The sequence below is a fragment of the Ornithorhynchus anatinus genome, chromosome 17 (assembly GCF_004115215.2).
Source record: "Ornithorhynchus anatinus isolate Pmale09 chromosome 17, mOrnAna1.pri.v4, whole genome shotgun sequence".
Classification (NCBI taxonomy): Eukaryota; Metazoa; Chordata; class Mammalia; order Monotremata; family Ornithorhynchidae; genus Ornithorhynchus; species Ornithorhynchus anatinus.
Window position 1 is genome coordinate 19,864,363 of NC_041744.1, and position 25,304 is coordinate 19,889,666.

Below are 25,304 nucleotides of genomic sequence, written 5' to 3' on the forward strand. Positions count from 1 at the left end.
AAGTTTACCCGGTTCATTGAGAACAGATGTATTCTGTTGGGTGAGCAGCCTACGGAGTCTCGTGGTCAACTTGAAAATGTGTCCCCAAGCAATCCTAAATCAAAGTATAACCCGGGGAATGTACTTTTTCTAACCTCATCTACCCCTCCTTGGATGTTAGAGTGCAAAGCTCCCGGGTAAGGGACCATGTCTCATTCCTTTCTTCTTTGGTTTAAGTCGCCTGAACGCTTAGCCTAGTGTTCTGCACTCCATGAGCGCTCGGTAAATTCCTACACTACTACCATTGACAGATCGAACCTTCGGTTTCTGCAAATTGAACCTGAAATGAGTGTTATTGCTGCACACGCGAATGATGTTTCTAACGGATGGTCTGTTTACAGGATCTTCTTACCAAGCAATTCTTGAAGACTAGCAGAATTCGGTTTTTCAGTGGAGGCTGCAGAATCACAAATCTAGCATGTGGATTTCATTTTTTCCGTTATTCATTATTTTCTCCAGAATCATTATCTGAAAATAAGGAAATTTCTCGAGATGAAAATGATGCTAAATAGAAAGTGTCGGACACAGCAGCGGCATTTGATTCGGGAGAGGCGACATTCCGCTGCTTAGAACAAAGACTTTCACACACATGTAACCTTCTCCCTTAGGCCCTCAGCAAGGTATTTTTGCCTCTTATCCTCAAAAATCTTTCCTTCTGGCAGCCATTTTAGGTTACCACTTCAGGCAGCCATTTTAGCTGCCGGAAGCTTGGAGCTCGGTCAGGGCCCAAGCCTGATTCCAAGAAAAAATCCCTAAGATTAGGAGGTATTTCTTCAGTCAGTCAGTCAGTCAATCATATTTATTGAGTGCTTACTGTGTGCAGAGCACTGTACTAAGTGCTTGGGAGAGTACAACAATAAGCAGACACATTCCCCGTCCCGCCCACAACGAGCTTACAGTCTAGAAGGGGAGACAGACATTAATAGAAATAAATTACAGATTTCTACATAAGTGCCGTGGGCCCGGGAGGGGAGGAAGAATAAAGGGAGCAAGCCAGGGTGACGCAGAGGGGTGGGAGAAGAGGAATGGAGGGCTTAGGCAGGGAAGCTCTCTTGGAGGAAATGGGCCTTCGATAAGGCTTTGAAGTGGGGGGGAGAGTCATTGTCTGTCGGATATGAGGAGGGAGGGCGTTCCAGGTTAGAGGCAGGATGTAAGGGAGAGGTTGACAGTGAGGTAGAGGAGATTGAGTTACAGTGAGGAGATTAGATTAGGGGAGCTAAGTGTGAGGGCTGGGTTATAAAGTTGGGAGAGTAGAGAAGTGAGATAGGAGCGGGCAGGGTGACTGAGTGCTTTAAAGTTTCTGTTTGATGAGAAAGTCGATGGGCAACCGCTGGATTTTCTTAAGGAGTGGAGAAACATGGCCTGAATGTCCTAAGCGCGGGGGAAGACTCCAGTTAATCAGGTCAGGCACGGTCTCTTTCCCACAGGGGGTTCACAGTCTAAGAAGCAGGAAGAACAGATACTGAATCCCCATTTTATAGCTGAGGAGACTGAGGCAAAGAGAGGTTAAGTGATTTGCCCAAGGTCACCCAGCCGTCAAGAGGAGTCGGGATTAGAACCCAGGTCCCCTGAGTCCCAGACCCGTGGTCTTTCCAAAGGTAGGTGGAAGGGTTTCAGTTCCCCATCCTTGCTGAGGATGGCCAAGTCCATATTCCGCTCTGCTCTCTTAATCATTTTCCTAAAACATCCCCAGAGGACAAATCGACAATATCAACACAATTCCAGTCAAGAGTGGCTCACACAGACCCATGACAACGGGCACAGATGCAGCCCAGCGAGACAACCCGTGAAAAATGGGGTTGGTCCTTCCATTTCCTTTTCTGTCACTAGCTTTAATTTAGTTTGTAGGGCCAAACGAATAAACCAGGAAACTAATTTTACCTCAGGATATACTGGGGGGAGGGGGGGGGGATGGAACACCGGCAGGCCCGCACCTGGGAGATAGGGAGAGTGGCACAGACTGCCCGTATTCCCAAATTGGATCTGGCACGTCATCTGTTGGGTAATTGAGGAGCCGGATGGCATGTTCGTTCCCTGTTCTTCATAGGTTTGCTCTCAGCTGGCTGGGCCTTCTCACAAAATCACAATTTCAGGCCCTAATGAAAGCAGAATGGGCCGGGAATGATAGGATCTCTCCCATGAGCAGCTGGGGTGGAAATTGGGTCCTGTCCTGTCCTTGGCTGTGCTTCTGCCAAGTGGGGGTTCTCTGTTCTTAGCACATCCCAGTCCCTCAGATGGAGAGGTGGGAGTCCCAGAGTCCTGGACCGGAGGGGGTCCCTTCAGGGAGCGGGGCTCGTTTGACCCTGCGGCCAGGGGCAAGAGGGTGGGTGGGGCCCACATGTTCGGTTCCTCGGGAAACAGAGATTTCGGGGAAATGCATCCCTAAAACCAACGTGCTTTTTGTCAGAGAACATTGGCTCACCTAACACTCTCCCTCTGTGGTAAATGCCCACGCGAGCACTCTGCTTTTCATGCTGAAAAGTTCATCTTAATTAAGATATCTGTGAGGCACTTACTATCTGTCACGCACAGTGCTAAGCACTGAGGTAGATACAAGCTGATCAGGTTGGACGCAGTCCCTGGCCCACATGGGACTCACAGTCTTAATCTCCATTTTACAGCTGAGGAAACTGAGGGCCAGAGAAGTGAAGTGACTCGCCCAGGATCACACAGCAGGCACGTGGCAGACCTGGGTTCTAACCCAGCCTCCTGACTCCCGGGCCCAGGCTCTTTCCACTAGGCCATGCTGCTTCCTAGCTTAGTCAAATGGCCGAGGGTTTTGCCCCGCGCTGAAGAGAAATTTGGAGGTATCGGAGGTCATCGGCACGCAGCCTTGAAGTAACTGCTCTTTTTCCCCCCGCCGCCATTTATAGACTGCTCTATAAATATTCCTCCAAGTTGCGGAGGTATATGTCCTGCCTGTGGTCCCTCATTAGAACCATGTCATTCTAATGATCTCATTGATACCTTTCATAATTAGGAGGTAATCTCTCTCTGCTGAGGTTGCAGCAGGCTCCCTGGAATAGCCGCTGTGTCGAAATGGGCAACGTGTGCTCCGTTCCGTGACCGCCCTGGGAAGTAAGAACAGCAAACGGCCACAGGAAATACCGACAGTTCTGACGCCCTCCTCAGCCCCTTCCTTCTGCGATCCAATTCTTTCTAGATTAATGTTCACATTTATGCAAACTCCGGGGACTCAGGGAGCCAGCTGGACCTGATGGATCTGGTATTTGTCTCCAAACGTTGAAAGGTGAGATCACAGCCGTGTTGGGTTTCCCAAGAGACGGAAAACACGCTAACACAGGGCTCGGCGCTACCACCAGCAAACCTCTCCCGATGCGCTGTTTCTGTGGTGGAACTCACCTTCTTATCGCTCTGTTGACTGCCTTTTTTACGGTATCTGTTGAGCACTTACTATGTGCTAGGCACTTTACTGAACCCTGGATAGATACAAGTTTATCAGGTTGGACACAATCCCCGCTCCACATGGGACTCCCGGTCTTAATCCCCAATTTACTGATGAGATAATAGAGTCACGGGACATGAAACTACTTGTCCAAGGTCACACAACAGACAAGTGATAAAGCTGGGATTGGAACTTTCATCCATTGGAACTAGATCTGTACCCATTCCTCACGCCGATTACGGAGGAGAGGAACAGCATGGCCTAGTGGGGTAGAGCACGGGAATCAGAAAGACCTGGGTTCTAATCTCCGCTCCTCCATCTGTCTGCTCTGTGAGCTTGGGAAAGACATTTAATTTATTTGGGTTTCGGTTACCTCATTTGTAAAATGGGGATTAAGACTGTGAGCCCCATATAATAATAATGATGATGGTATTTCTTAAGCACTTACTATGTGCCAAGCACTGTTCTAAGCGCTAGGGTAGATACAAGGTAATCAGGTTGTACCACGTGGGGCTCGCAGTCTTAATCCCCATTTTACAGATGAGGTAAGTGAGGCACAGAGAAGTGAAGCGACTTGCCCACAGTCACACAGCTAAGTGGCAGAGCCGCGATTAGAACCCATGACCTCTGACTCCCAAGCCTGTGCTCTTTCCACTAGCCACGCTGCTTCTCATATCCCTATATGGGATAGGGTCTATGACCAACCTATTTATCTTGTACCTACCCCAGTGCTCCGTATAGTGCCTGGCACATAGTAAGCGCTTAACCAATACCATTAAAAAAACCAACCACACAGCAAAAATGCCCGGTCAATTAATGACGGGTTATGCACCTATCGCCGATACAATAAAATCAAAACGATACCTCCTGTCAGCGGTCGATGTGAATGAACCAGCCACAGCTCTGTGAGAAACCACGTGACCGCAGTTGACATCATCATGGGAAGCCACATTGGCCTTATTCCATTAACGATGCCCTATTAAAGGGCGTTCTGATTAGAAACACTTCGATGCACGTAACGGATGTATACGCGCATGTCCGACTGGACACGCGTTTTTCTGTGGCCGCGTGACTCTTTTAGACATCTCTTCTTCAAAAAGAGCTGAAAGAGGGTCCTGTTTATATGCAAACTCGGCTGTTTAACGGAGGGGATGACATCTCCACCTTCCGTTTCCTTTACCGTCTGGCCGGATGAGGAAGTTAAGGGACACTCAGCGGCGATGTTCGAAGAGTCCCTTGACTCTGTCGGCATTTAAAGCGGGGCCTTTGGGGAGGGACTGGATGTTCTCGGGTCAGGCGGTGACGGCCGACTGCTTTTATTCATCACCCTAAATGTAAGAAGCAACACACTCAGCGGGAATTTATCGGCCTTTTGCCGCCCCCATCACAAGGTAGGCTATGGATATGGATTCCAGTTACTGCTGACACCCAGATAAGAAGAACAAAGCCGCTTATAATTATTATTAATCAAAGGTGGTATTGGGTGGTGAGGGGGAAATAAAAAAGGAAGGATATCTAAATTCTCTTTCAAGCATATCCTCTCCGAGAGCTATCTCTTGTTCCATGACAAAGAACATTCCGATTAAATGTAGTGATTGTAAAATAGTGCTGAGGGGAGGGAAGATAATGGAAAGCAAATGCTTGCATATAAAAGAGGCCAACAGCAATTTAGAGTATAGGATATTGAGATAAACTGAAACAGAGATGGCAAATAAAGGCAGACTAGCACCCGTACACACAGATAATATGTAAATAAAAGGGGAGGGAGGAACACACAAACCCATACAGTTCAATAGGTGTAATGAAAATATTCGGGGGAAAAAAATTGGCAGGCAGTCACGCCTTCTCAGAGGGCTAAATCAACGTCAGGACAAAAGCGATATATTACGAAAGGGTCCAAAAACCTTCCTGTGATTTTGCCTGGATAATAAAAGCATTATCTGAAAGGGAAAAAAGTACATCTTTAAGGATAAATAGCCACGGAAGGTTTCCGAAGCCCCTCTGGGCAGTACATGTTGAAACTGGCATGAAGTTGGTGAAAAACAAAAATCTGCGTAGAATGAGTCACTTTGACCTCCAATAGGTGGTAAAGTTTCTTGGTACTTTTGGAAAGGCAGAGCGCGGTGGTGTTGGTTTGACGGCCACCGTTTTTCCGTTTTTTTGCTCTCATTTTCCTCTCCAAGTATTTAGTTCAGTGCTCCGCCCACTGTAGGCGCTCAATCTATCAATGGTATCGATTGGACGCTTACTGCGTAAGAAGCACCGTACACCAGAGTTGGTAGGAAGGTTCCCTAGAGGGGGAGGCTACTATTCTCAAAGACCGTCGAGGAGCCGCACGGAAGACTTGATTTCCAGTCGAGACTAGCCCCGTCCCTATTCCCCGCATACCTCGACACCAGTGAAAGAAACTTAAGGAAACCGGGGAGGGCGAATGGTAAAGAATCATGATCTAAAAGGAGGATCTGAATGACCGAGACGCATTGATTTTTCCGTCGGACAAGCTGGGGCGGCTGCTTAAGATTTCCTCGCCGTTCTCTTGGATCTCCTATGCTTCAACAGAATTAAAGGGTTGCTCTCGAGAGAAAGGGCCGGTTCTAGAAACAAAGGGATGGTTATTGTCTGTGCAAGTGGGATATGTGAGCCCGTTATCGGGCAGGGATTGTCTCTATCTGTTGCCGAATTGTACATTCCAAGCGCTTAATACAGTGCTCTGCACATAGTGAGCGCTCAATAAATACGATTGAATATGTGTTGGGTGGCTGGACTTCCTTCTCTTCCCACTGGAGAGTTTATTTCAGTGAAATTCTATGGGCGTAACGACTCCAACCAAACCCATTCCCGAAGACCGTCATGGGGTCCTGTGCCTGAGTCAGTCAATCATATTCACTGTACTAAGCGCTTGAGAGAGTACACTATAACAATATAACAGAGAAGCAGCCTGGTGTAGTGGATAGAGCCCGGGCCTGGGAGTCAGAAGGACCTGGGTTCTAATCCCGACTCCACCACTTGTCTGCTGGGTGACCTGGGGCAAGTCACTTCACTTCTCTGTGCCTCAGTTACCTCATCTGTAAAATGGGGATTAAGACTGTGAGCCCATGTGGGACAGGGACTGTGTCCAACCCGATTATCTTGTATCTACCGCAGTGTTCAGTACAGTGCTGGGAATATAGTAAGTGCTTAACAAATACCATAATTATTATTATCCCTGCCCACAAGGAGCTTACAGTCTACAGCGGGAGACAGACAGAATTATACATCACTTCTTGCTACAGCTACTGATGTAATAATACGAGGTCAAAAATGAGAATCTCCCACTGCCCGGAGACGGAACCATTCCCAGAATCCTTTGCCCCAAGTACTGCTGTGCTCTCGCTCCGTGGGAAAGGAGTGTTGACAGTTGCATAAAGCCACACCCCAACTGCTTACACCACAAATTCATCAATCTTCAGTGGTTACGGCTGAAAACTAGACCGACCTGGATAAAGCCGGACGAATGGCCACCCCCGAAAGCTCCATGCCACAAACACCTGCCTCCCAACGGCCCGATCTGAGGCTATTACAAAACAGAATGCTGTGCTGGTTTCGTTAATGTATTATGGGAAAAGAGTTTGGCCTTAGAGTCTTCCTGTCATTACATCCTTAAGCAGAAGAGCAAGGATTTTACTGCCATTTGCTTCTTGAATTGTCTGAATGGGGTCGGGAGGGAGGGAGGGGGTGAGGATTTGGTGTTCTGGGTGCATATATGTGTATTTTGTGCATGCCCATGTATTGTGTGTGTGTGGGGGTGTGTGTGTGTGTGTGTGTGGGTGGGTGTATGCAGGTACAACTCATTAAACCAAAATGCACACCCCCCGTGCAGGAAAATCGATGTGCAGGAAGATCAAAAACCATTTGTCTTCCTGGTCATATCTGCACGGAGCCAACCTAATATTGGGTTGGAAGGTTTTTCACATAATCTGTATGCAGCTTTAGAGCCCTGACTGCATCTGATCTTTCCGATCCCAACCACACAAGTGTACGCACACACACACTCACTCAATTCCTTTGAGTAGCACCATCTCTCTGGGTCCTCGCACAATGTTGACACAGCAGATGCTCACCCTACCTCAAGGCAAGACACTTACTCATGTCAGTGTTCAAACCGCCCACGCTCTTAACGACGGCCTTTCAACCCACCACGCTAATTTTGCTTAGAATCTGCAGGTCCGTCCAGACCCCATTTCAAGCTTCTGGACTTCCTCCTTCCTGCCCGTAAAAGCGGTGGATTGGGTGGTTGGGCAGGAATATGGAGATAAAATCCCCAAAGTGCTGAGGGTCCCAATTTGAGGAGGTGCCGAGCATTCTCTGACAGAGGTGGGGATAGTCCAAGAGTTACAGGGTACGCAGGACTGGCAAAGCGTAGGCTGGTCACCCTAGGGGAGACTCTTCCAGCCTCTTCCCCTTAAAACTACCAGGGGTGACCAACAAAATTCCCAGATTGTCCTGGCTCCACCGGGAGGTTTGGACCACCTCCTTCTCCCTCCCACCCACGAGAGTGGGGGGGGGGATCGAAAGGCTCGGAGGGGGATTTGTCGAGTCATATCCCAGCACGCCAAAGGGGCCCCAAACTGAGGATGCACCTTTCAGCCCCGGTAAAAATGCCGACAGTCGAGAGGCCCAGCCAATCCGGCTGTGGATCCTCTCTTTCCATCCTGTTGGATACCGGACGAGACGGCGCCAAGGCTGAATTTCCCATTATCCCTCATCTCCCACTCAGATAGCCAACTGGAAAATGACTTCAGGGGGCTCCACCTCTTCACGTCCCAGACTGCACCACACCTTGTCCGTCTGGGCCGGGACACACTCTGATTTCGGGGCTCGCTTGGGGCTCCTCCTCGCTCTGCCTTTGGGAAAAAGGCAGGGGTTTCAGGGCCTGACTTTAAAGGGATGCCCTGAACTTGACCCGCGGGGTAACTGGCACCACGCGTAGGCAGGTTGATTCTCAGACGAAGCCCTTCGACCCGCAAGTCCGGGGCTGCCCGTACAGGGCAGAGGGAGGGGGCAGGGACTAGGTCGGTGACTGTCAAGAAAATCTCATTAACTGGGAGTCTCTCTTCCGGGTGAGCCCCTCAAAATTGAGAAGAAAAGGGACTCCTTACTTCGAAAAGAATTTGCAAGCTAAAAGACCCAGGCGCTACTGGGGCCAGGGGTGGGGGTCCTAATTTACACAGAATCTCCCCCTCCTCGCCTTAATTTAAGGCGACACTGAATCAGTATCGCGTCTCGTTTAGCCCAACTCCCAGGAAAATGCCAAGCGCCAGACGGGAATCCTCCGCTCTTAGGGCCGAGTTCCCCTCTCCATCCGGTCCTCCCTCCGAGCATTCAAGAGGAGATTCGCGGGGGCGGTGGGGGAGGTCGGGGCGGCTCACGAGGGCGCGCTGGGCCGAACGCTGGGCCGGGCGGACGCCCTCCAGAAAGGCCCGAGAAGGGTTAAAGTCGCGCCGGTGACACTGAAATTGAGGCCAGTTGTCTGGGTCATATTCACGTCCCAGTCACAGGAAAATGAACCTGAGAGACAGAACCTAATTATCTGCTAAACCAAAAGCCAGTCTCAGTTCAATAACTTACGACAGAGCTGGCAGCCAGATAGAGCGTTACCATGGCAACCCGGGGGGTGAGGGGGAGGGAAAAAAAAGCTTCCACTGCAGGGAAGGAGGAAAAGAAGAAGTGTAACCCTAAACGTGCTGTAGCCATTTGCTCCCGGCCAAGTGGGTAGGTCTGAGGAACCAGGTTATTATCTGTACGGCTACCGCACTCGATCCGCTTTAATATCCTCTATAATTACTGAAATGAAAAATGCAATTACAGTGTGCTCTGAGCTAAAAGAAAAATCCAGTTGTGTCTGGCTACCTGGGAATTAATTTTTGTGCGCGGCGAGTGAGCCGCCTCTCTCCCCCTCCCGACACACCCCTACCCCATCACCGAACCAGTAGGGAGGAAGGAAGTAGAGAGAGAGAAGTCACAGGTTCCCTGCTAGGACTTAATCGCTTAATTTAGTCAAGTCTTTGTTTCTAGGATCGCTGCGTACCTCCTCCTCCTCCTCCTCTCTCCCCGTCTCCCTCTTTCTCTCTTCCCGTTTTTGGCTCCGTAACCCGCTCCCGCCCAGCACCAACCCCCCCTCCTAAAGATCGCTGGCAAGGTCAACGACCAAGGTATTAGAGCAGGATTGTTCGGGAGTGCTAGAGGCACGGCGGCCTTACCAGAAGACCTGCCCAACATCTCGAGTGAAACGAGTTGTGTGTCTCGAGTGAAACGAGCGGTGTTTCAGGAATCGAGATGGCCAGGGGAGTTCCAGAGCAAGGATGTGTATATACACATAAATATATATATACTTGCCTTTTGGATTAGAAAACACACTCGATGGTAACATTCACCTATGAGTGTGTGGTGCGGGGGAGGTTGAAAAGACCAGCGTGGGCCCCAAAATCCCAACCACCTTTTGCCCCCCCAAAAGGTCATCTTTTATTTTGTCGTCGTGCTTCACGTTCGTGGCACCTAGCGCTGATTTCTCTTTTGCCTTCTTGTCCCTCATTCTTGAGCAAGGAAACTCGGGAGCGGCTCAGAAACCGTCCACCACGTGGAGTGCGTTCACCTCTGAGACCACCCAATGTGGCAACTGCAACCGGAGCCATCCGCTTGGAAGTGGCCCAGGACCGGTCTCTTGATTATATAATAACAATATTTGTAAAGCCCTTATTACGTGCCAAGCTCTGTACTAATCGCTGGGGTAGATACAGGATATTCAGGTTGGACCCAATCCCTGCCCCACACGAGGCTCACACCACCACATATACCTGCCCCAGAAGGAGAAAGAAAATCAGATTCTCTCTGGTCCAGCTTAAAACTCAACTCCCTCCCAGTGGCACCAACCCCGTAGCCCCCATAGATTCTCAACCCCGGGCGGTAGACCATCATTTCAATCGCCGCTGCCGGGGCTGGCCTCCCTGCTTTGTCCGCTCCGCCGGCGAGTTTCCTGGCGGTGCTGAAAAAGAGCCCAAATAGGGCCTCAGAGCCTTCCTCTGAAGCCACGGCCTCCTTTGTAAAATGGTATTTGTAAAGCGCTTACTACGTGCCAGGCCCCGTACTAAGCGCTGGGGTAGATTCAAGATAATCAAGAAAAACAACGTGGTCTAATAGAAAGAGCCCGGGCCTGGGAGTCAGAAGAGCCGGGTTCTAATCCCAGCTCCGTCAGTTGTCTGCTGTGTGACTTTGGCTAAGTCACTTAGCATCTTGTGCCTCAGTTACCTCATCTGTAAAATGGGGATTAAGACCGTGAACGCCTCCCGGGACAACCTGATAACCTCGTATCTCCCCCAGCGCTTACAACAGTGCCTGGCACATAGTAAGCGCTTAACAAATACCACAGCTATTATTCTTAGTGTGAGGCCCCAGGGGGATCTGATTATCCTGTACCTCTCCCAGCTCACGGTAAGTAGCAAAATCATTATTTGATGCTGCAGTAGAAAAACCGGTACGCAGACACCCTCAGAGGGAGTATTCTAGAATCGAAACACCTGATTGGCTTCTTCAAAGGTCCTGCATCCTCTTCATGCCTCACCGCACTGCTGTTTCCCTGAAAAATGAGGGATGAGAATGAGAAGAACCGCTGCAGAGAGAGAGAAACTTCCCCTCTTCCCCAGAAACAGGAAGGGCGACCGTCACAGGCTTGTCCCCGGGGGCCCCGACCTCACCCCTCGATCCTCCCGAGATGGGGAGAATTCTGCCCGGCTCAGAGGGCGGAGAGGACGGATAGGGAGAAGGGACCTGGGATCGGTGGAGCGAGATTGATTTCCATTCCAATCAGGTCTCTTACCCTTCTCGAGAATGTCAAGGCGTCACCCTCGGCCATTACCGGGCGGTGATTTATCGTCGGGACCAAACAGTGACCGTCTGGAGCCGCACTGCGGTGTCTGGAAAAGCCCGGGTAGACGCCCACCGCCCTCCCTCGCCCGCCGCCCCCGCCGATCCGAGATTCTGCTTTGATTTCCCCGGCCCCGTCCAGGGGAGACGGACGGTTCGGCCGGGAAGATTTTACCTTGGGGAGCCCGGCCGGGCGAGGGAGGAGGCTGCGGTGTAAATGAAACATGTTCTTTATGGGCATCTGTATTTCAGGGCTGTCAGACAGAGTATTCAAAAGCGGGGAGCTGAGGCGGGTGCTTCTAAAACCAGAGATGAGATGTTTATGTGCCAGGATCTGCAACCCCAATGGCCCATTTGATTATCGAGTACGAGGAGCCAGTATCCAGGTCGTGGCTCAAACGCTTGAATGTGTCTTTCCAGCTCACTGTGCCGACTATAATAATGAAAATAATAATTTGGTCATTTACCCAACTCTTACCGGAGCCAAAGCACTGGACTTATGCCCTGGGGCAGATCTGACCCGGTCCCTGTCCCACAGGGGGCTCCCATTCTAAGAGGGAGGTACCTTCTTCCCATTTTACAGATGAGGAAACTGAGGCCCAGAGAGGTTAAGCTCTTGCAGGAGGCCTCGCAGCAGGCCGGTGGCCGAGTTGGGATTAGAATCCGGGTTATCGAGGCCAGGCCGCCACCCAGAAATGTGAACGGCTGGTTTCGAGACATTTATTCCCAGCACTCGCATCCTTTTCATTGCAGGAGAGGCTGAAGTTCGTGACAATGGAGGACAGAAATGGGCCAGTTGGTTCCAGACTAATGCTACAGGGATAAAATAAGGCGGGGGGGGGAACGGGGCCAAGGTTCAAGTTTCCAAGGTTGGACCGTTACCACGCTGGAGAAGCAAATAGGTGGATTCATTAGATTAACGACCAATGGCACTCCTATTTAACAACCCAGTTACCACTAATTCTAGGACTTCTACTTGAATCGAGCAAAAAACTGTATTTCCCGGGGCACTGAGATGAGATTCTGAGAGTAAAATATAGTGTTAGGAGCTACAATCCCTCCCTGTCAAGGACCTCGGACTCTAAATGAATGCATCCCCACATCTCCGCCGAGAACGAATTCTCCCTCTGCACTCTCCCTCTATTGCTTGCGTTCACAAAATGAACTACAAAACAGCTTCAGGGAACAACGATGAGCATCATTAAGGAGAGATTTTCATATACCTGCTCTCGGGTGAACTCGAACTCGGGGCCACGAACCCCAACAACCAAGAGGGTCAGTGCAGAGTCTGACCACCTTTCAAATGCATGAAGTGGATCGACTGGGTTGCTAGGAGGGGACCCGACTGGCTAAAGGCACTGTGAGTGAGAAGGCTCCTGAGCAAGCCTCGGTCACCGTATCCCCCTTTCTACCAATCGGTCAATGGTGTTTAGTGGGTGCTTACTACGTGCAGAGCACTGTACTAAGCACACGAGAGGCTACACGAGAGTCGGTATAAGAGAGCTGGGAGAACGACTCTTGGCCACAGGAACTTCAATCACCTCAAAGTCCAGTGGGGGACTCGATCCAGCTCTTAATCGCTAACAATAATAATAATGATGGTACGCATTAAGCGCTTACTATGTGCCAAGCAGTGTTCTAAGCGCTGGGGTAGCTACAAGCTAAGCGGGTTGGACAAGGTCCCTGTCCCACGTGGGGCTCAAGGGCTTAATCCCCACTTTACAGATGAGGTAACTGAGGCACAGAGAAGTGAAGTCTCTTGCCCAAGGTCACACAGCGGAAAAGAGGCAGAGCAGGAATTAGAACCCATGACCTTAGTGAGCCATTACTGAGCGCAGGGCACCATACTCAAGTTCGAAGATGAGGTGGGGTTTTATTGATGTGAGTGAGGCAGATAAAATGAGAAAGGGACCCTCCAACTCCTAAAATCCCGGTAGGAGCAAATCAGGATTTCACATTTTGGAGGATCTTGAGTCCACAATGTTTCCTTCAATCTGTTTCCAATTCCACATCAGACGGGTGGGTAACGAATCCCAGGCAGAACTTACAGATCATTTATTTTCATAGTGGACTTTCTATCGGGGGAAAATATAAAGCATCAACACTGCCTCAATAATTTTGGGGTTTTTTTTTTTTTTGTTCTTTTTAACGCTTTGTCTCCCCATGCAGATTACCGAGGCCTCCATGCATTTTTCACAAGCACACCTCCGGACGAGGGAAACCGCTTTTCTTTCACCGACCAGGCGGCTCCTTTGAGAGCCTGTTAATCTAATTTATATGGTGATTTTTTTTTTCAGTTAGCCGAGAAAAAATGATTAAGAAATTCATTATGCCGGGAGGTACCTAGACACCCGTTTCCTGAAGCCATCTTTCCAAAGACAGACTGGTGGGGGATGTTTTTTTAATTTCTTTTCCCCTCCTGGCCAGGTTGAATTTTCCCCACCAAACTTTCTGCTCATTATCCGCTCTGCTTCCCGGGGGGATTTAAATGGGTCCTCGAGTCTTTGTTACAGTTTCCATCCTGCGGCATTCTTTGAGCTCTGCCATGGAAGTCCAGGAGTCGGGGCGTTGTCGGCCATTAATAAAGAACCTACTTTTTTTCCACTTCTTTGAAGAAGTTGAAAAGGCTACACGTTGTGGGGAAGGGGGAGGTGGACGTGGGGGGGAGGGGGGAGGAAAGTGGAGGGAACAGATTGTGGCGTAATCCCCAAACCTAAATGCTGTCTAGTGTAGATACCCCCCTGAAGGAATTTGATCAATGCTCAGACTGTGCTTTTTGTGTGAGGAACAGCAGGGAAAAAAACCCGAGCTTCCTACTGAGCCTAGCGTAGTGTCCAAGAGCCTTCCTCTGTGAAAGGAATTAATTTCAACAACAACAACAACAAAATCTTTCCAATTGGCTGGCGGGTTGCCCCGATGCCACCCAAATCTTGGGAGATTTCTCCACCTCAGGACGTTTTCCAGAGACGCTATTTTGACCAGATTTTTTTTTTTTTCTGAAGCCCCTTCCCCTCAAAGCCTACACAGGGACAGCGTGTACTGATCTCCCCACCCGCCCCCTCATCCCAACAGGTGAAGTTTAATTCCTAACTCTGCCATGAGCAGGAGTAAGGGGGGAGAGGAGGGGAGAGAAGAAAGAGAGAGAAAACTCCACCAAGAATCGGGTTGATAACTGCGGTGCCTAATCGGCCGACTGAGGCTAAATCCCCTTTACGGGCTGAACATTCGGTTAAAGGTGAGGTTATTCTGTCTCCGGCCATTTCGGTAGGCCGCTTAATCACCATCGCCTTCAGATGCCACCTGTTTTCAGGCTACAAGGAGAGACATGGAGATTTGCCCACATGCAGATAATTCAGGGCTCGATCGTCTTTTATCTGATGAGGGAGACTGAATACAGCAGAGTTGACAGCCCTGAGCGAAACTAACGACGGGCTGGTCAGGAGAAAACAAATGCCGAGGAGATTCACAAGGCCAACTTCACCCAGTGCACTGGGCTTACCCACGGCTTTGAAGTGAAACTCTCGAGCAGGGAATGGTGCCCTCCTAACCCACCAGACCAGAGACCGACAAGGACACCACCCCTTCGAGTGTCAGGGTTTCCCACCGCTGAGAGCGAATTTTACCAACGGTACGAATTACAAACAGCTTTGAGTACCTGTTTTCACGCCTTCTGAAAGACGGGGAGCCCCATGAGGGAAAGGGACTTGTGCCCGACCTGATGATCTCGATGATCCGGCGCTTAATACAGTGCATGGGACACACAGGAGGCGCTTCACAAATGCCACAGTTCTTATTACCCGTGAAAACGACTTACTTGTCATCTCTTTTACCGGAAGATCCGAAGTGGGAGCCGGCAGTCACCCGCACGGCAAACGGTGCTTATCGGTCTCGGGAAATGGCGTCCCTGCCTGCCGCTTTAAATGAGGAGACGGTAGCGGCGGCTGTGGGTTCCCCCAGCCCCAAGATTTATGGACTTCTGGATTTGTCACGGGGTCCAGGGACGAGCAATTTGAGTTTGTTTTTTCCAGGCCATCCGGTAATTTCAGGAGGGTCGGGGGGGGGGACGGGGGGGGGGCCGTTAGCAGTAGCCGTCTGCTACACGGACGTCTGAACTCCCCGCACCGAGAAGCCTCGAGGGCAAACCTTTCCCCGGGCCGGGACTGTGAAAGAGATGGCTCCTGCCCCCCGAACTTTCGGATCTCTCTATCGGACCACGGGCAGGGTTAAGGGAAGAAGCCACCTAGTAGGAGAGGGACGGTCCCATAAGGAAACATAAACTTCCCATAGGGAAGCAGTATGACCTACGAGTCAGGAAGACCTGGGTTCTAATCCCAGGTCGGCCACTTCTCCGCTGTGTGACCTTGAGCAACTCACTTCATTTCTCTGGGCCTCAGCTCCCTGGGGATTAAGACTGTGAGCCCCATGTGGGACAGGGACTATGTCCAACCTCATTAGCTTCTATCTACCCCAGTGCTTACTACAGTGGCTAGCACATAATAAGCACTTAACAGACACAATAAGAAAAAAAAGGACATGACCTTTTACGGCATTTGTTAAGCGCTTACTATGTGACAGACTCCGTTCAAAGCACGGGGGGGAGATACGACGTGATCGGGTTGGCCACAATCCACGTCCCACATGGGGCTCACGGTCTTAATCCCCATTTTACAGGCGAGGTAACTGAAGCACAGAGAAGTGAAGTGACTTGCCCAAGGTGACACAGCAGACAAGTGGCAGAGCCAAGACTAGAACCCAGGTCCTCCTGACACCCAGGCCTGTGCTCTAAGCTTTAGGCCGCACTGCTTCTCTCAATGTAGTCGGTCGTATTTATTAAGCGCTTACTTAGTGTAAAGCACTGTACTAAGTGCTTGGGAGAGTACCATATAACAACAGACGCGTTCCTGCCCACAACGAACCCACAGCCCAGAGAGAATGAGCTCACAGTCTAGAGACGAGCTCACAGTCCAGTGTATTAAGTCAGGAGGGACGGAAGCATCCCCTCAGAGAGGGCGGACTCAAAATCTTATGCTTTCGGCTTCCCATCTAGAGAGGACACCACACCGGGGGGTGAGGGGTGAGCAGGCTGAATCGCAGCGGGCGGACAGGAGCGGTCACAAGTCCACGGGCGCGGCGGGTGGCCCAAGGCGGACTTCCGGAAGCGCCGACCGCTCTCGTGGGCGTCCGCTGCGATGATCGTGTGACGCGATTCCCCTTCCTCCCGGGACAGCTCGCGGACCCTCCCGCAGAGACGGTCGACAGACACCCCAACGGGACCCTCCGTAGCTTCTCAGGTCACGGGGGCGTCGGGGATCCAGGCATCTCTAAACTCGTTTCGGGCAGGGAATGTGTCCATTATATACTGTCAAGCCAAACTCTCCCAAGCCCTCGGTAATAATTACGATTCTTCTTAAATTCTTACTATGTGCCAAGAACTGTTCTAAACTCGAGGGCGGATACAAATTAATCACGTTGGACCCAGTCCCCGTCCCACATGGGGCTCACACTCTTAACCCTCGTTTTCCAGATGAGGTAACTGAGGCCCAGAGAAGTGAAGTGACTTGCTCAAGGTGACCCAGCAGACAAGTGGCAGAGCCGGGATTAGAACGCAGGTCCTCCTGACCTCCGGGCCCGTGCTCTATCCACCACGCCACGCTGCATCTCTACAGTGCTCTGAGCACAGTAAGCGCTCGATAAATACGACCGACTGCCCGTGTGTCCGTCCCCCCCCCCCCCCCCGCCCCCCATTCCCAACACACCGATTCCCGGGGTCGGGGCCGAGGCGCTTCGCCGTCGGGGTCGGATGGGCCGAGGGCCCGTCTTTTTTGGGAAAAGGGGACGTTTTCCTGGCAGAGATTAAAAGTGAAAAGGTACCATTATCACAATAATAACACGATTGTGCCCGGCAGACAAAAGACAGACAGATCCGTGGCCATCCTCCGGAGGATGTTTTCTCGGGCGGGGCGGGGGCAAGGAAGAACTTTCTGTTGACAGTAAATTAGCCAAAACAACGGGAGGGGGAAACGTATGCGAGGGTTAAGATGTTTATGTAAAACAGTGATTTTTCCATTTTAAAATTAAAATGAACAAATAAGCCGGTGTCAGAAGCTGGGTGATCCTTCATTTCCACTGCATTGAGCAGGCTCACATCGTCAGCAGACAGTGCTTAATATATGCGTCTGGCTCAGTTGGCTCAGTCTGCTTCCCAACTAGGAATTCATTGAATTGTTAATATCGTGTCTCTTTCTGTATGCACCGCACATCATCTCCCTTTCGCTGTTGCTGGAGGATTGTGGGTTTTTTGGGGTGTTTTTTTTTTAACCTTAGCATGATCTGATGATCCGAAATCACGTACTGTGCGGATCTAGAGAGCACCCTGCTCCGATATAAAATCCGTCAGGCAAACGCTTATAGAGGTTCTATTTTTATATATGAATACGGAGAGGGATCGTTCTACCCCACCACGTAGGCGCTCCGTGAACCTTCAGAGACTTAACGCAGAAACACGGCGACCCCCGGATCGTCTCGAAGGGAGAAAATCCTCGTTCAGGAAAAAGATACAGAGCATCACGTATTTAGCAGCGGAGGGGGCGGGGGAGTCAATAGGTCTATCCGTGTCATGATTTGATAAAAAGCTTAGCGCCGTTAATACTGGTGATCGTCTCCTACCTTTTCGCATACGAACGACGGACACATTAAAAAAACAATGCGACGGGATTTTAGTCACGTTTCGGCCGCAGGACCTTTCTCGTTACTTAATCGACGGGGCGGTTGATGGTACAGTTGTGTGAATCCATGCTGAGAGTGAAAAGAGGCCTTACTTCAGGAAAAGCAGTTATCCGGTGCCCTTCTCACATGGAAATTAAAAAGCATGTGGTAATCACGGAAATAATTACACTCAAGAAAACACTGCACCGCACAGATCTTTGAGGAAAAAAAAAGCTTAATCCGTACACCTATTTGTTCGTTAAGGGCAATACACGTCCGTGTTTAACCAAAGAGATGTTTGGGACCTTTTGAATGTAATTATTATAGTTATTCCTTTCACCGTGGGTTCCCGTGCGGGTGGATACCCGGTAGCTTCCTTGACAGCGAGATAAGAACTCTGCACACGCTCATTTTCTTTGAGAACGGAATTGGAGAGCGTCTCAGAGAGTAGAACAATCGGTTAACCCCTCCGCCCGAAACGAGCCCGCTCTGTTCTGAACGTATATCTTAAATACGTTCGATGACCTTATCCCGGGCCAGGGGAGGCCTGTGAATTTCTAAGGTTGTGCCAGCGAGCCCGTGAGCCGTCTCATCCATTTCTTGCCTGCTCTGTGGACCCGGGATGTGCTTCTGATTCAAGCGCTGCCCCTCGAGGGAGGAATTTAGTCTCTCCAAGACACGGGCCGAAACGCTGGGACGGTTTGCTCCGAGCCGCTCGGACTCCCATCGATTTCATTTCAACAGATACTCAAAACGGGCCACCTACTTCTTACGCCGTGAGGAAGAAGGACACGGAACCTCGAGCCATGATTCTAGTGTGAAAAGCGTTTATTCTGACAAAACGACCGACGCGTTCACAAGGGGGAACAGGCGGTTTCGGAAAAGGCAGACAAAGCACATGGCCAATGACACCCCTAGAACCAGGTAGGGAAGGGAGGGGGGGTCACGGGGGCCGGGAGGGCTTCCGTGGAGGAGCCCCTGGAGTTTGGACCACTCTGGCGCTTCCCTCCGGCCAGACTGGTTCAGACGGTCGAAACGGGTTTCGGAAATCGGAGCGATGATTAGTCATCGTTTCCGCAAATACCTTCTGGAGCGATAGCATCGGATCCCGGACGGGCGTGTTGTGGTTTGGGACTCTGGCTTTCATCAACAACGAAAATGCCATCTGAGCACTTTTGACTCGCCTTAGTTGAAGAATGGGGCCCCGGTGGCTCCCGCTGGGCTCTGCCCCCCATCAGAGCAAGGCGTGGACGCGGCAATGGACGGAAAGCGACCCCGACCATCTGAAACCTTCAGGCCGACTTTCCGTCTTGGACCGCCGCCCAGGTCGAAGGTTCCGAGCCAATATTTGGAATAACCTTACCGTCAGAAAGACAATAATGACTAGGGTATTGGTTAAGCGCTTCCTCCGTGCCAGGCACCATACTAAGCGCTGCGGCGGCTATAAGCAAATCGGGTTGGACACGGTCCCTGTCCCACCGGGGGCTCACAGTCTCCATCCCCATTTTAGAGATAAGGGAACTGAAGCCCAGACAAGTGAAGTGAGTTGCCCAAAGTCCCACAGCAGGCACGTGGCGGAGCCAGGATTAGAACCCGTGACCTTTTGACTTCCAAGCCCTTGCTCTATCCACTACTCTACGATGCATGTGATCCCTTCTAGACCGTAAGCTCCTTGTGGGCGGAGAGCGGGCCTACCGCCTTTTGGTACTGTACTCTCCCAAACGCTTAGTACAGTGCTGTGCACACAGTGAGAGCTCAATAAATACGACTGAGTGAATGAATGAATTCTCTGCACGCAGGAAGTGCTCAATAAATACCATCGACTGGGGACATCCTGGCGGCTATAACAGCGGACCGGTCCCACCACAGGAAGGGACAAAGGCAACTCTTGGCTTTTCTCCTGAGATCAGCCCTGCGGGAGCCTGACTGAATCCAAACAGAGACCGGGCAAGTGAATCCCCCTCCAGGGCTCACACGTTCGCCTCGGCGCGCGTACTCGGGAATCACCTGCGCCCACGTTCTGCAGGACGGGCTCCTTTCACCTGCGTCCCAAAGCCGCCGAATGATCACTCCTCACTGGGGCGGAGGGCGCGGAGCCGCCGGGGGCTGGCCTCTCCGAGGGTCCCCCCCTCGTCCCGTTCCGCTACGGCAAAGTCAAGTTTACAGGCTCTCTGGCAAAAGGACATCGCTACCTGAGGCGGGAGGAGACGGCCGGGACCCGGGGAAGCCGTCCGTCGGCCCAGCGGGCGTGTGTGGGACGGGGTCCTGGGAGAGGGTGGGCCGGGAGGGAAACCCGGGTGCCGGTCGACCGAAGGAGCTCTCCGAGAAGCGGCCGGCGAGGCCCAGAGACGACGAGGCCACTCCGCCTAGGTCCCAAGAGCCTGACTTGTGATCGTTGCTCAAAAACCTCACAAGTTAGGGTCTCAGGGACTAGGAAAAGTCCAGTCCGATCGGGGAGAATCCTGCCTCCGGGCCTGGGCCTGGCTAAGGTGGCGGAATGGCATTCGGTGGAACTGTGGCTTCCGTGCCGGGGGAGGGGACGGTTCGGCTCGACCCGGACGCCCGAAGAAGAAGTCGTCGGTTGCCAGAGCCCGGCTGCCCCCTGGGTTTTAAGACGGGCACGAGGGAGAAGGGTTCGAAATGACCCGGCCCTCCGGACCCGAGAACCGCCCTCCAACCGCCTTTGTCGTCAGTCTCCCGCTGCTCTGCGGACCCCGTTTCCCCCTCCGTCCTCTGAGGTGCTAAAGGAGGATGAAAATGCCTACTGGTGGGATGGAAATTTTGTTTTCCGATAACCCCGGCGGGCAGCCTTCCTGAAAAGGTGGGCCCCCGTACACCCCACCCATCTGATGCGATCTTAAGACTTCATTTGGCATTTAACAACAAAACCCTCCAAAAAATAATCGAATCGAACTTTCCGCTCGAGCTCCGTCATCCAAATTCAAACCCCTCTCCGGGCAGACCCCCTGAAATAATTTTCAGTTCGGACGCCCAATCCTCGCACGCGGTACTCCTGAACTATTGACAAAGCATCCCTCGGCAAGCACAGAAATTTCGCGCTGATCGGAAAGCCGTCGGTGACCAGGTGACTTCGTGGTCAACGGAGTCCTTAAAAACGGATCATCCCAATCCCGAATGCTCGACACTGATCGTTCCTCAAAAAAAAAAAAGATTTTTTTTTTTTTTTGGTGGGGGGCGGGCCCAGGTCTGGCGGTCGGGGAACGGGACCGAGAACAGTGTCTCTACTCTGACGGGATCCACGTTGGAGTCCGGAGCCCAGATTAAATAATCAGAGCCGTAAAAGTCCTGGCCACTGAAGCCGAATCTGGTTCTCCAAGAGGTGTTGCGCTTTGAAAAGAAAAGGGGAGAAAGAGGGAGGGGGGGAGGAAGAAAAAAGAGAAAAAAGGAAAGAATTAGAATGTCTGCTTGTAGAACAGGTGAACCAGCCATTTTTCAGTCAGCTGTAAGGAAATCCTCGTCGCGAGACAATATCGGCTAAAACCCCCCCACGCCGTCCCTTCTTCCGTCCCCGCCCCCCTCCCCCTCCGTCCCCTCCCCTGCAGAATGTTACTTCGGCTTTCGGAATGCCTTCGAGGACGTGAAATATTTGGGTCCGGGCTACACCGTAGCCGAGCCCCTCTCCGGTTCATCGGTCAGGAAACCGGTGGGGTCTTCGGCGGGGGAAGGAGTTAAAAGCAGGCGTCTCGTCCCCCCTCGGAACCACCCGGGGCCGCCCTCCGCTCCCGGCCCCGCGTGTCTCGTCCCGACCCTCAAGACCGTTTGACGATTCTGGACCGCGGATTTCAAAGCCATCACGAGAATGAAAAATCTCCCCTCTAAATATGACATTAACATAATCACGGCCCCCGCGCCCTCCCTCGCGACCCACCCTCCTGAGGGAATACGTCGGGTAGTCCGAAGATGGGAATCAGATGGATTTCAGTTGCCTCCAACATACCTTCGCTTCTCTCTGACTGACGGGATGATACCCCTCCACGCACGTACGCGCGCACACACACACACACACAGACACAGAGACACACATCACAGACATACACCCCCCCCCCAGAAGGTAAGGCGGATCATCGTATGCTGACTCAGAGCGGTGGCGTGTGGAAGGGACGGTGTCGGCTGGCGTGTCAACTCTCGGCTGTTCTCACGCCTAAGTCTCTAGCGCCCACCCTCTCTCTGACCCGCTGCACCAAAGCCATTGCAGGAAGCTGTCACTCCAGCCACTGCAGGTCGGATGTTGGAAGAACAGAAGGAAGGAAAAAACAACAACAAACAAAAAGAGAAATAGGGGGGAAGAAAACCCACCCCCACCCCCACCCCAACACACCGCACCGGTCCCAACGTCTCTTCGAAATGCCTCCGGGTCGTCCAAAACATCCCTCTTCTGATTTTGCCACCTTTCTACTTCCTCCGTTGCTGGGTCTCAGCTGTTGGACATCTTTCCGGAAGAAACCGTCCGGTGCTTCGATAAGCCGGGCGTCCGCCAGCCCTCCCCTCCCTTCCTCTTCCCACCCCCTCTTCCCTCCTAATCAATAAGACGGATCTCCAAATGCGGTCGGGAAAAAGGGCTCTGACACAGACCGGCGTCCCGGGCGCTCTCCCCGACGCCCGCACGCCACGGAGAGGGGCGCGGCGGGTCCCGAGCCGTCTCGGACCTTCTTCGGCGCCTTCCGGGTCCGTCCGCTGTGGCGAGAATACCATGTGGCCGCAGGAAGGATTCCCGGTATCCCGGCTCTCCCGCCCCAGAGAAATCTAGTCCGGTGAGGCTCTTCACTTCCTCATCGTAAATCACGAGAAAATCATCATAATAAACACCCCCCGCCCAGCCCCACCGCCATCACCGCCACCACCCCGCTAATTTCAATGAGAAAACATTGCTTCGGGTTTTCTTCCGTGTCCTGTCACGGCCGAGGAATGATATGGTGGGAGCCAAGGCGCTGACAGATCTGAATCGCCAATATGATTTAAACGGTGTGGAAATCGTAAGTCACTGGATTCGAATCGATAACGGGACACGAGTCGCTCTTTATTTCAGACCTCCGCAAACTGGGGCGTCGGGTGCGTGCGGCGCGCATCTCCGTGAGATGAAGGAACGCGCGTACGTTCCGCAGACATCGCGGTGGGGTCGGCGTGCGCGTACACGCGCCCCCTCATGAAACCGAGATAGAAAATAGGACCGAGCGGTTCTTCGAGCTGAGATTCACGTCGGTGTTACGGGTCTTTCGGCACACGAGAAGGCAGCACACGTGTATCTCTCTGCTCCTTTGTTCCTTCGCTGTACTATTTCGTGGCACAGAGGGGGGTCAACTTGCTAGCTCTCCTTCCTACAGGCGACGGAGTCGGGAATCATTTTGCCAGCCAGAGGGATTCGCAGAGTTCAACAGCTAGCTACCTACCCATCTGTGTGAACGTAGGCATGTATGTACACGCACATACATCTATGTACACGCATATCCGTACAAAGGGAAGGTCAGTACGCAATCCTCAAACTTACTCTAAAGCTGTCTGGTGCTGTAGAAATTTCGGCTTACCCACACAGATAGATCCCGGCATGCAGTGCAGCACTGCAGTACCCACTAAGAGAGCAGTTTGGCAACAGAACTGTGGCAGCCGGTCGGGAAGGGTATTCACTCGCGGAAGTTCCAGAGAAAACACCGCAAAAATCCCCGTCAAGAGCAAGGAGACGGCTACCGTCGGGAGAGGCGACCGTCTCCCGTCCCGTCTCCCAAACCCCAAACAGCCAGGAGGAAATAGGCAGTTCTAGGTAACAGACGGTTAAGTCTGAAATCTCAGAAGGAGAGGCGGAGAGGAAGAGACACAGAAAGGGAGGGAGGAAGGGAGGGAAAGAGGGCGGGAGGGAGGGAGAGGAAAGGGAGGTAGGAAGAGGAGACGGGAGGAGGCAGGGAGAAAGAGGAAGAGAAAGAGGGAGGTGGAAGCCAGGGAGAGGGCTTGGCACACACAGACAGGAGGGAGGAAAGGAGAGAGAAGGAGGCGGGGAGACAGTCAGGGGGAGCGGGAGGAGAAGAAAGAGGGAAAAAGAGAGAGAGAGAGAGAGAGAGAGACACCAAGAGACACCAAGCACCGAACAACAAAAGCAAACTGCAAGCAGATTCGGGAAATGAAAGACTACAGGATTAGAACATTCAGCCCAGCATGTACTGAGGAATAATAATAATATATATATATTTAAAAAACAATGAACACATGCACAGAGTGGCTGAAAATACTTATTGCCATCAATAGTCTGTGACGGATGCCAGCTTCGCGCCGCTATCCATACATTAGATTGGCCATCGCCTCTTAATCTCCCGGTTGTTCGGACCCATCCGTTTTAGCGGCTCCGGTATCTGCGCCCTCTTTTTTTTTTCCCCCAGTACCGTTACCCACAATACTCTGGATAAATTAATGTCGTGACCTCGCTCTGGCTATCAGACGGGGGGGAAAAAAAAAGTCTACTATTTTAATAATTGAACATGCGCTACCAGCAAACGGGCTACTGATGTTCTAGCTGTGTGGACGGCCTCAACCAGGAGTTGCTCCCGGCTCTGCCAATCAGAAACGATGGATGCAAATTCCAGCCACGTCGTTTTTTCAGTCGGTGCCATCTCTCTCCCTCCCGCCCCTCCCCGCCTCCCGCCTCCGGTATGCAGGCTCTCTCACTATCTTCTCTCTGCCTCTTCGATGGTTAAAAACGTTAACCGGCTGAGTCCGAGTCCATCTGAGGGAGAGAGCCTTGGGGGGGGGGGGGGGGGGGGTGGCCAAGGGGGAGGTGCCGAGGCCGGGAAGGATGCCGGGACGCGCGTGACGGATGGCGGGAGGTTCTCGACCAATCCACCCCTGTGGGGGAAGAATCCCGGGTTCAAGCGGTTGGGCTCCGACGGGCACCACCGTGGGGGAGGGACGGGGGAGGCTCGGAGGAAATCGATAACCGTCCGAAGCGAGATGTCATCCGCCAGCTCCATCTCCACCGTCACCGACCACGGCTCCGGGGTCTTTCTTTCGGGATCCCGGCTCCCCGATGCTTAACGCCCCAGCGTCCCGAGACGCCAACGTGTACCTGCCCCGGTGGCTGGTGGATTTTCCGTCTCCTCGATGACGAGACCCGTTCTTTCCCCTGCAGAGGGTGGGAGGCGGGGCATCTGCAGGGGAATAACTACTCAGGAACACAAGGCAGACTGAAAACTCCCCGGGCCTGGGAGAGTCCGGCTGGGTGGTGGCAGACACGTTCCGTTGGGAAAGAATC

General features: G+C 52.1%; 2 long non-coding RNA genes across 2 annotated transcripts in view; both read right to left on the reverse strand.

The window, feature by feature from the left end:
* Window positions 1-25,304, reverse strand: part of LOC120638910 — a 338,450-nt gene that overhangs the window by 81,846 nt on the left and 231,300 nt on the right. The window contains exons 8-9 of the long non-coding RNA XR_005660952.1: window positions 10,999-11,057; window positions 392-507 (exon numbers count right to left, since the gene is read on the reverse strand). This is a non-coding gene — a long non-coding RNA (uncharacterized LOC120638910). The remainder of the gene's footprint in view (window positions 1-391; window positions 508-10,998; window positions 11,058-25,304) is intronic.
* Window positions 20,964-25,304, reverse strand: part of LOC120638911 — a 30,888-nt gene continuing 26,547 nt past the window's right edge. The window contains exon 2 of the long non-coding RNA XR_005660953.1: window positions 20,964-21,397. This is a non-coding gene — a long non-coding RNA (uncharacterized LOC120638911). The remainder of the gene's footprint in view (window positions 21,398-25,304) is intronic.